The sequence below is a fragment of the Felis catus genome, chromosome B2 (genome assembly GCF_018350175.1).
Source record: "Felis catus isolate Fca126 chromosome B2, F.catus_Fca126_mat1.0, whole genome shotgun sequence".
Lineage (NCBI taxonomy): Eukaryota > Metazoa > Chordata > Mammalia > Carnivora > Felidae > Felis > Felis catus.
The window spans coordinates 33700370-33708459 of record NC_058372.1 but is presented as its reverse complement, the minus strand read 5'-3'; positions in this window follow the sequence as shown (position 1 = coordinate 33708459).

Here is an 8090-nt window from a genome sequence, read left to right as displayed (position 1 = left end):
AAATTAACTCCAGTACGCACGTTGTAAGCTTCCATATTGGTTCCGGGCAGCTGATAACCCTTTAGCAACTTCCGGAAGCATTGGCTTCAAACACTGATTTCAACTACTTATTTCAAGGGAGTAACCTTAGACAAAACATACCGGGATGTCCAGAACTTTCACTACGTGACTGTGGAGGGGCAGTCAGGAAAGACTGCTCGAGATGGCTTCAGAAGCACAAGCTTGGTTTTGAGTTCCTAGTCCTGAGACTTTCTAACTGGGTTCAATCCCTTAAGTTCTTGGAACCCCAGTTCCTCTCCCATACAATGGGATTTGTGAGAGGACTAAAGGAGATAATATATGTGATGCTTTTTAGTACAGTGCCTGGCTCACAGTAAGCGCTCAGTATTACTATTTAACATGTGCAAAGCCAGACCAGCTGACAGCATCACTAGATACACCTGGATGGTTCTGTTTGTGTCTTGACCCACATCTTTATCTTCTCAGGATCTGATTTTAGGTCACAGTTGGTCGAGAATAGGAGTACTGCTTACAGGTATTTGTCAGGGTTCTGTCTTTCACCTGCATTGCTTTTCTCTTGTGTTCCTCCACCTCCCCTTTTAGGAGGCTGTATAGAGCTCTGAGGTCAGACTCCCTGCGTTCAAGTCCCTATCTTACCACTCATCCCCTGTGTGACCTTGAGTCAGATACTTAAGTTCTCCTCAGCTGTAAAGCAGGTGTAAAAACAACATCTTTAATTTGTTTTTTTAGTGTTTACTTTTCAGAAAGGGGGAGAGCAGGGGAGGGACAGAGAGAGAGGAGACACAGACTCCAGGCTCTGAGCTGTCAGCACAGAGCCTAATGCGGGCCTCCAATTCACAAACCACGAACTCATGACCTGAGCCGAAGTCAGATGCTCGACCGACTGAGCTACCCAGGCACCCCAAAACAACATCTTTTAACAACGTCGTAAGGGTGTTGTGAGAATGATAATAGCACATCCGTGTGTGAAGGGCTCCCAAAGAGCCTGGCACATGCCAAGCATTTGATATGTTGTCTGGTATTATTAATACTATTTCATCTCTCAACCATGGCTCCCAACTCCATTCTTGTTATCCATTTGCCTCAGTCTCTCTCCTTAATTCCAGCTGCTTATTCTGACCTACCTGTTAGACATTTTCTCATTAAGAATCCAACCAAAAACTTCATTCTCTGCAACCTGTCCTAAAGGACACCTACAGTATACCACCCACTCTTCTCTTCCCCCCAATTCCCTCCTCTGCCTCCCTGCAGCCATTCTTCATCAATGTCAGCCCTGATGGAATGCGAGAATTCCAGATCCTGGAAAGCCGTGTTTGTCTCTCCTTTTCCCACCAACTCTCATAGTTGGAGGGCACTAGCACCTGCTTGAGGGAAATGAGGACAGAGTGACTCACTCAAGGTCACCAGCAAGTGGGCAGCCGAAGGAACTCAGGCTTCCTGCTTTTGAGGTGATTCCCCTTCCACCACCCCACGGTTGTTTCTCTGTGCCACGGAACCACTTTGCCCCAGTTGCCCTAAGGGCCTTGGCAGGCTCGCAGTTTCTGGGGTTGGGGAGACTAGGCTGGGGGGGGGGGTGTCCCCAAGTAGTTCTTGAAACAATTAAAAATCGGATTTCGTAAGCCCAGTCTCCTGTTGTCCTGAATTGTGCACTGGGGAAGGGGGGAGATGGTGGGCAGGGGGGGAGGTTGGCTCCTCTGAGAATTTCTAAGCATTGTGAACAAAGTAAAACCGTAGGATGTGAATCATTCTGAGTGTGCCTCTGTTGGTCACCAATGGGTGCAAGAAATGTAAATTCTGCAGGGGTTATTGTTGGTTTAGCCAGTGTTTTTCAAAGTAAGAAATTCCAAGCATGGAATTTGAGGGTGCCCAAGGGAGCCCCCCAAGTCTCTTCTTGCCGCCCCATCTGTCTTAGCTCTGACAGATCTCAGGTATGAAACGCTGTAGCTGATGGGTGCTCAACGGGGGCCACGTGCAGGCTACACACAGGCTTCAGACACCAAAACAGCCTTCTACTCATTGCGTTTCTACTTCCTCAGACTATTGAAGTCAGAAAATTCTTGCCATTCCTGAGCTCGTAAGGGAGACTCAGACCCAGTGACCTCCTTTTGTTCCTGCCGGGGCTGCAGCCCTCTGCCTTTTTCGCCCCCGTTCAAGTGAGCTCCCGCGTCAGCTCCTAGACGCTGAGGGTGGAGGAAAGGGGAGTGGGGAGGCCGCAGTGGGAAGGGTCTACAAGGTGAAAGGAAGGCGGCCACACTTTCCCCATTCTCCTGCCACACCGTGGGAAGAAGAAAAGCCCCAGAGTAAAACCAGAGTTTAAAACCATCCCGTACTCTGTTTGTAGAAACAGGAGGTAGAATAGAGGTTATCAAGGGCTGTGAAGGAGGGGGTTGGGAGGAGGGGAGGGAGGCTTACTGTTTAATGGGAAGAGTTTTTGGGGGGGATGATGAAAGGTTTTGGCTATAGATAGTGGTGATGGTTACACAACCTTGTGAATTTAGTTTATTGAATGCCACTGGGTTGTACACTTTCAGTCGTTAAGATGATAAATATTATGCTATGTATTTGGCCTCAAAAAAATCGACAATAATTTTTTTTCAAAACCCCATTCTCTGCATTTCTTTTGAAACTGACTTCAAATAGACTGGCCTTCAAATCTGTGCAGGCGGATTCTTTGTCAGGAGATCATTATACTTTGCTTTAGGCTGGTGGTTCGAGAGAATTATGGATGACAGGACTGATTGAAACTGATTTATTTCTCAAGTGTTTGAGATTCCTTCATCCCTACCCACTAATGTCTATTCAGGAAGGGCTTGTCTTTACCAAAGACAGAAAAATAAAAGAAAATATACAGGCCACCATCTAAAGTGGGCCTGGTTTAAGAAAATCTCCTATGTGAAATCTCAGATTTGGAAAACAAATTGGTGGCTGATGATTTGCCTTACAAAAGACTGATTCACTTAACAAAAGAGTTTACTCAAAGGTTCCTTTAAGAAGTTAGCCCCCTGATGCATTTAATGATATTATTGGATTAAAAAAAAAAAAAGCCATCCCGACCATTCAAGGACACTGCACTGTAAATACGTGAATGCATTGTATTGTGTTGTAAGAGTGGGAATAAAGGAGTCAGGACTCTTTGACAAATGGACCATTTTGGCCCAGAGTAACACAAGGGTGGGGGGGTGGGGGGCACCAGCAGAGCAAGTTTTCTTGGCCTAAAATCCAGGCGGCTTTCTGGGGAGGCTTTGGGAGTTTGTGATTTATTTAAGACCAGCTAAGCCCAAGGCCTGCAATGTGTCCATTTTGAGAACTTATGGTCAAAGTTGTACCTCTGCTCATGCTGACCCCCCATCACCTGCCCTCATCATAAAGGCTCTCAGGTGTGAGTTCAACTCTGTCCTGCGATGGTAGAAAAATATATCTATTGCCAAAAAGTGGATTCTCTCTGGTGATGAAGAATGATCCTTATTTATGTCTGCATAGGTACATTCTGGGGCCCATAAAGGTTTAATTGTCCCTCTAACTAGTTTTTTTTAAAAAACCCACAAAGAGGCTGCCAGCTTTCCCCAGAGTTTAAAACCAACTGAATGCGGTTCTGTGGAAACTGCTTTAAGTGTGGAACTCGCGCCGTGTCCTGGGGCACAAGGCCTGATTGTTTTGGGGAGTCGAAAGATGCAGCTCTTAGGAGGACTTTTAAAGTCAGTTTTTGTGGCTTTGGGCTGCTGCTGACCCTGGCTTGCTCTGCAGAGAGAGAGAGAGAGAGAGAGAGAAAGAGAGAGAGACTCTCTCATCAGGAGCCTGTTTCTGTAAGTTACTCCCAGGGTGCCACTGCCCTCTACTGCCACCATCCGGTTCAGGGGGGACCTCCCCGTCACAGGACCCTAAACATTCCTCTTCTCTCAGATGTTGTCTTTGAAGATTTAAAAGACTCACAGGAGGGGCGCCTGGGTGGCGCAGTCGGTTAAGCGTCCGACTTCAGCTCAGGTCACGATCTCGCGGTCCGTGAGTTTGAGCCCCGCGTCGGGCTCTGGGCTGATGGCTCAGAGCCTGGAGCCTGTTTCCGATTCTGTGTCTCCCTCTCTCTCTGCCCCTCCCCCGTTCATGCTCTGTCTCTCTCTGTCCCAAAAATAAAAATAAACGTTAAAAAAAAAAAAAAAGATTTAAAAGACTCACAGGACAGGGAAGAGATGGAAAGAGAGGAAACATGTCTCTGAGACAAAAAAGAGAAGGATGGACACTGGTAACTGAAACTGGGTCCAGACACAGACACAGTGTGCCTGACTTCTTGAGTGTGTGTGGGGCGGGGGGAGGAGGAGCAGGGGCTCATTCTGCTCCTCCACGCCGCCACCCCTGTTCATGCCTGTTTGCTCATTCTGCATCTACTACGTTCCAGGCACGGTGGTAAATGAAGTGCACGCAGTCCCTGCTCTCAGGAAGCTTATGGTCTCATGGTGGAGTTAGACATTTGGTGAAGTTAATTTTGCTAACAAACATATAATTATATACTGTGGTGAAGGCTATGAAGAAAATGTATGAGAGAAGCTAATGAGGTTCATAGAAGTTTCTCTGAAGAAGTTAGACCTGACAATCTAGACCTGAAGAATGAGGGAGTGAGTGAAGTATGAGGGGGATAGGGGAAGGGGAAGGATACCAGATGGAAGGGACAGCATGTGCAAAGACCCTGAGGCAGGAAGGACGGAGGGCCTCTTGAATATTGCTGATAGAGTGAGATGTGGCTAAAGAGGTAGGATGTTTAATGCAGCTGCCAGAATCTTCTTTATCCTCTCTTCGAGCCTGCTTTCCTTAAAAGACTTGTAATGGTTTCTTCATCCATCACACTTCACTTTGAGCTTCAAAGGGCTATGTCCAGATTGCCCCCAGATTACCTAAACCTTTCTCACCCTCCTCTTGGGCTCTATGAGGAAAACACGTTTATCAAGAGACTAAAGCAAATAGTTTTGACATGTGGTTCTGTACCATAAGGGAGGCTATAATGAAGTCAGCCCGGTTTACATGACTCCAAATGGTTTCATTTAAATGTCCCACCCTGTATTTAGGCGTCCCTACCACTTTAGTTGACTGTTTATCTTCCAGTATAGTCTACTGTACTTGCAGTCTTGGCCTCTATTTAATTCCATCTCTTACTTTTTCCATTCCATGGCCTGTCATTTACATTTTTCTTTAGGAAATGCAAATATTTATTTACAGTATTAATTTTTACTCTTGCTTAGCACTATATATTATAAACGCTGTGATATGAGTTCTAGTCCTGAATTTTCCATAAACTGGTGGTGACCTTAGCCAAGTCATTTAACCTCACTGAGCCCAAGTTGCTTTGTAAAATGAGGTGTTTTTCATTTCTGTTATTTTGTTTTGTCTTACAAAGCTAGCAGATCCATATTCAGGATTCCTCTTAAATTCTGTGGTTCTGTCCCATTTACAGTCATCCAGGAGTATTTCTCTTACGTTTTTGTCTTTGTCAACCCCTCTTTCAGAATGTCTTTGTGGGTAGGACCAACTTTCTGTATAATTGCTTTTGTGTGGTGACACACCCAGAGTAGTATTTAGCAAATGAAAACAGATCACGGTGTTGGGCTTGGGTTAAAGCTCACATATGGGGGAAGTGGTTGAGAAGCAGGAACATTCTAGCTGCAGGCCCGAGATTCCTTAAATTGCTTCTCAGTCTGGGGTGTATGAACCCACAGGGGTATATAGAGGTGTGCCAGGGTGTATAGGAAGCCTTTCCTTCTGGAACAAGAATTCTACTCCAAGATTTGAGGAGAGAAAAGTGACTCTAGTATTAAGACCAATAGGGAAATATTGTAAATAGAAAATAAAAGTTATATGATAGCTTAATATAAAAAGGGAACCTGGGGGGTGGTCACATGTGCACTGCAATGTGAGAGGAAATGGGGCTTTTACTTCTGTCCTTGGGTTGCTTGTCTCATGCATCTTTTGAAATATGTACACTTTAATAGAGTAAAGGTGCTAAGTCACTTGAGAAGGGCATTCCTGATAAATAGTGGACAAATGTGGAAAATCCAGTTACACTCATCAGGAGAGTTTAAAGAGGGTCCTGAGGTTGAGAGGGAACCAGGTTGAACACAGACCAAATCAGTTATACAATCTTGCTTGGTATCATGGCTGAAGGCTGAGTCTGAACTGATCCAAACATCTGGAAAATCTCTCACCCTTTCTCTGACCTCCAGGATCACTTGTCTGTACCCCCACCTCGGATACTTACCATACCATTTTATGTTAGTTATATTTTCTTGTTTATACGGCTTCTCAGCTAGAATCCGAGAGGTAAGGCGAATTAAGAAAAAGTATGTGATTGACAGTCAAGCCCTCACTTGCCATGTGACTTTTGGTTACTACCTGAAATCTCTCTGATTCCCAGTTTGCTCATCTATTAAATGGTGCAAAATAACATCCACCTTGCCTACCGAACAGGTAGGATTGTGTGGAGAGCATATGGATTTGCAATGTAAAAGCATTTTGTAAATCATTAAACACAAATCAGTTATTATTAACTAAGACCCCAAAGGGAAGGTGGGTATATCTCTCACATCATCTTTCTATTCCCCTCAACTTTTAACTTTGCCTAGTTGGTTCTGATAACTATTAGTGATAAAGATCATGAAATGCTGTCCCCAGGCTGACCCTGGGAAAACTCTAATTCTTTCTCTCCTACCCCCATCCTTTACTCCTTTTCTGGCTTCAGTCCCCACCCCCACCCCCAGGTGCTGCCACTCTGCTGTTTCTTCCTACTGCCCCGTCCAGAGAATTTGGGTATTAAGAAGACATTTAAAGAGGCTGTGTAATATACATGCATGAACTGCCGGAGGTAATTTCAGGCATCAGCTGGGAAAGTTTTATGGCAATGCCATTTTTGTGGGCAAATGAACTGGTGTCATTCTGGAAACTTTCTCCCAGAAATAAAAATGCCCAAAAAGAAATCTGGATTTTTCTTTTTTTCTTAAGAGACCCAACCTAAATATTTCCTTATGTACTAATGAAGAACCATATTTTCATTGAACTCTTTACTGAAGTTGGACAATTCCTCTCCCTTCTGAGTTTGGAGTGAAGGCCAACCTGTTTCATAGTTGACATCTCTGAGGGAAATGCCAGGAAAGGTTGAGGAGGGGGTAATGGGCAGATTTAGCATGTACTGGTTTAAGAACTCCTCAGCTAAACAGTAACTTTACTAGGCCATTCCCTTCATATCTGCCTTGGCCTCAGAGAGGAGTGGGCTTTCTTAACCAGAAATGTTTTCAGGGGCACCTGGCTGGCTCAGTCAGTAGAGCATGCAACTCTTGATCTCAGGGGTTATGGGTTCAAGCCCTATTTAGGTGTAGAGATAAGAACGAGAGAGAGAACTGTTCTTGGGCCTTTTCATAATTTTCCCCTTCAAAATGCATGAATTGTGCAAGAAAAATCCACATTCCACACTAACAAAGCAAGGGTTATAATAACTTGATTTCTTACAGGCAATACTTTCATCTTATGTTTTATTACTTTAAATCAAGCTTCTGTTGTAAGAAACAAAGTCATTTAATAAAGAGGGGTAGGGGTGTACGGAGTCGATGCTTTCTTTTCATTTTTTTCCCTCAAAGTGCAGGGATTGGAGGGGAGGGTGGTCGTTCCAGGTCCTCACATCACTCCAGGGGCAACAGGGCAGACCCGTAACCAACGGACTTGGAGCCAGGAGCGAGGGCCAGCCCTCCAGGTCCAGGATGAGCCCAGGCCAAGAATTCAGTGGAAGAGCCTACACTGCTGCCCAGCTCCCATGCCTCCACGGACCTGGACCTCAATAGACCTGGCCGGGAGTCTCGGTTTCCACACCTGTAGAATGGTAGCATGGCCTTGCTCTCTCAAAAAAGAAACCGCCCTCCTGGGTGTGGTTCTGTTTCTCGGGCTATGAGAGCAGGCACAAGAGAAACAAAGCACAGTGCCCCTCCCTCCCTAAGCAGTTCCAGGTGATCTTTTTCGTAGGGAGCCGGAGATGCCAGGCAGAGACCAGCCCCAGCGACCACGCAGGGTCTGATGGGCTTCGTGCCCACGAGGACCCA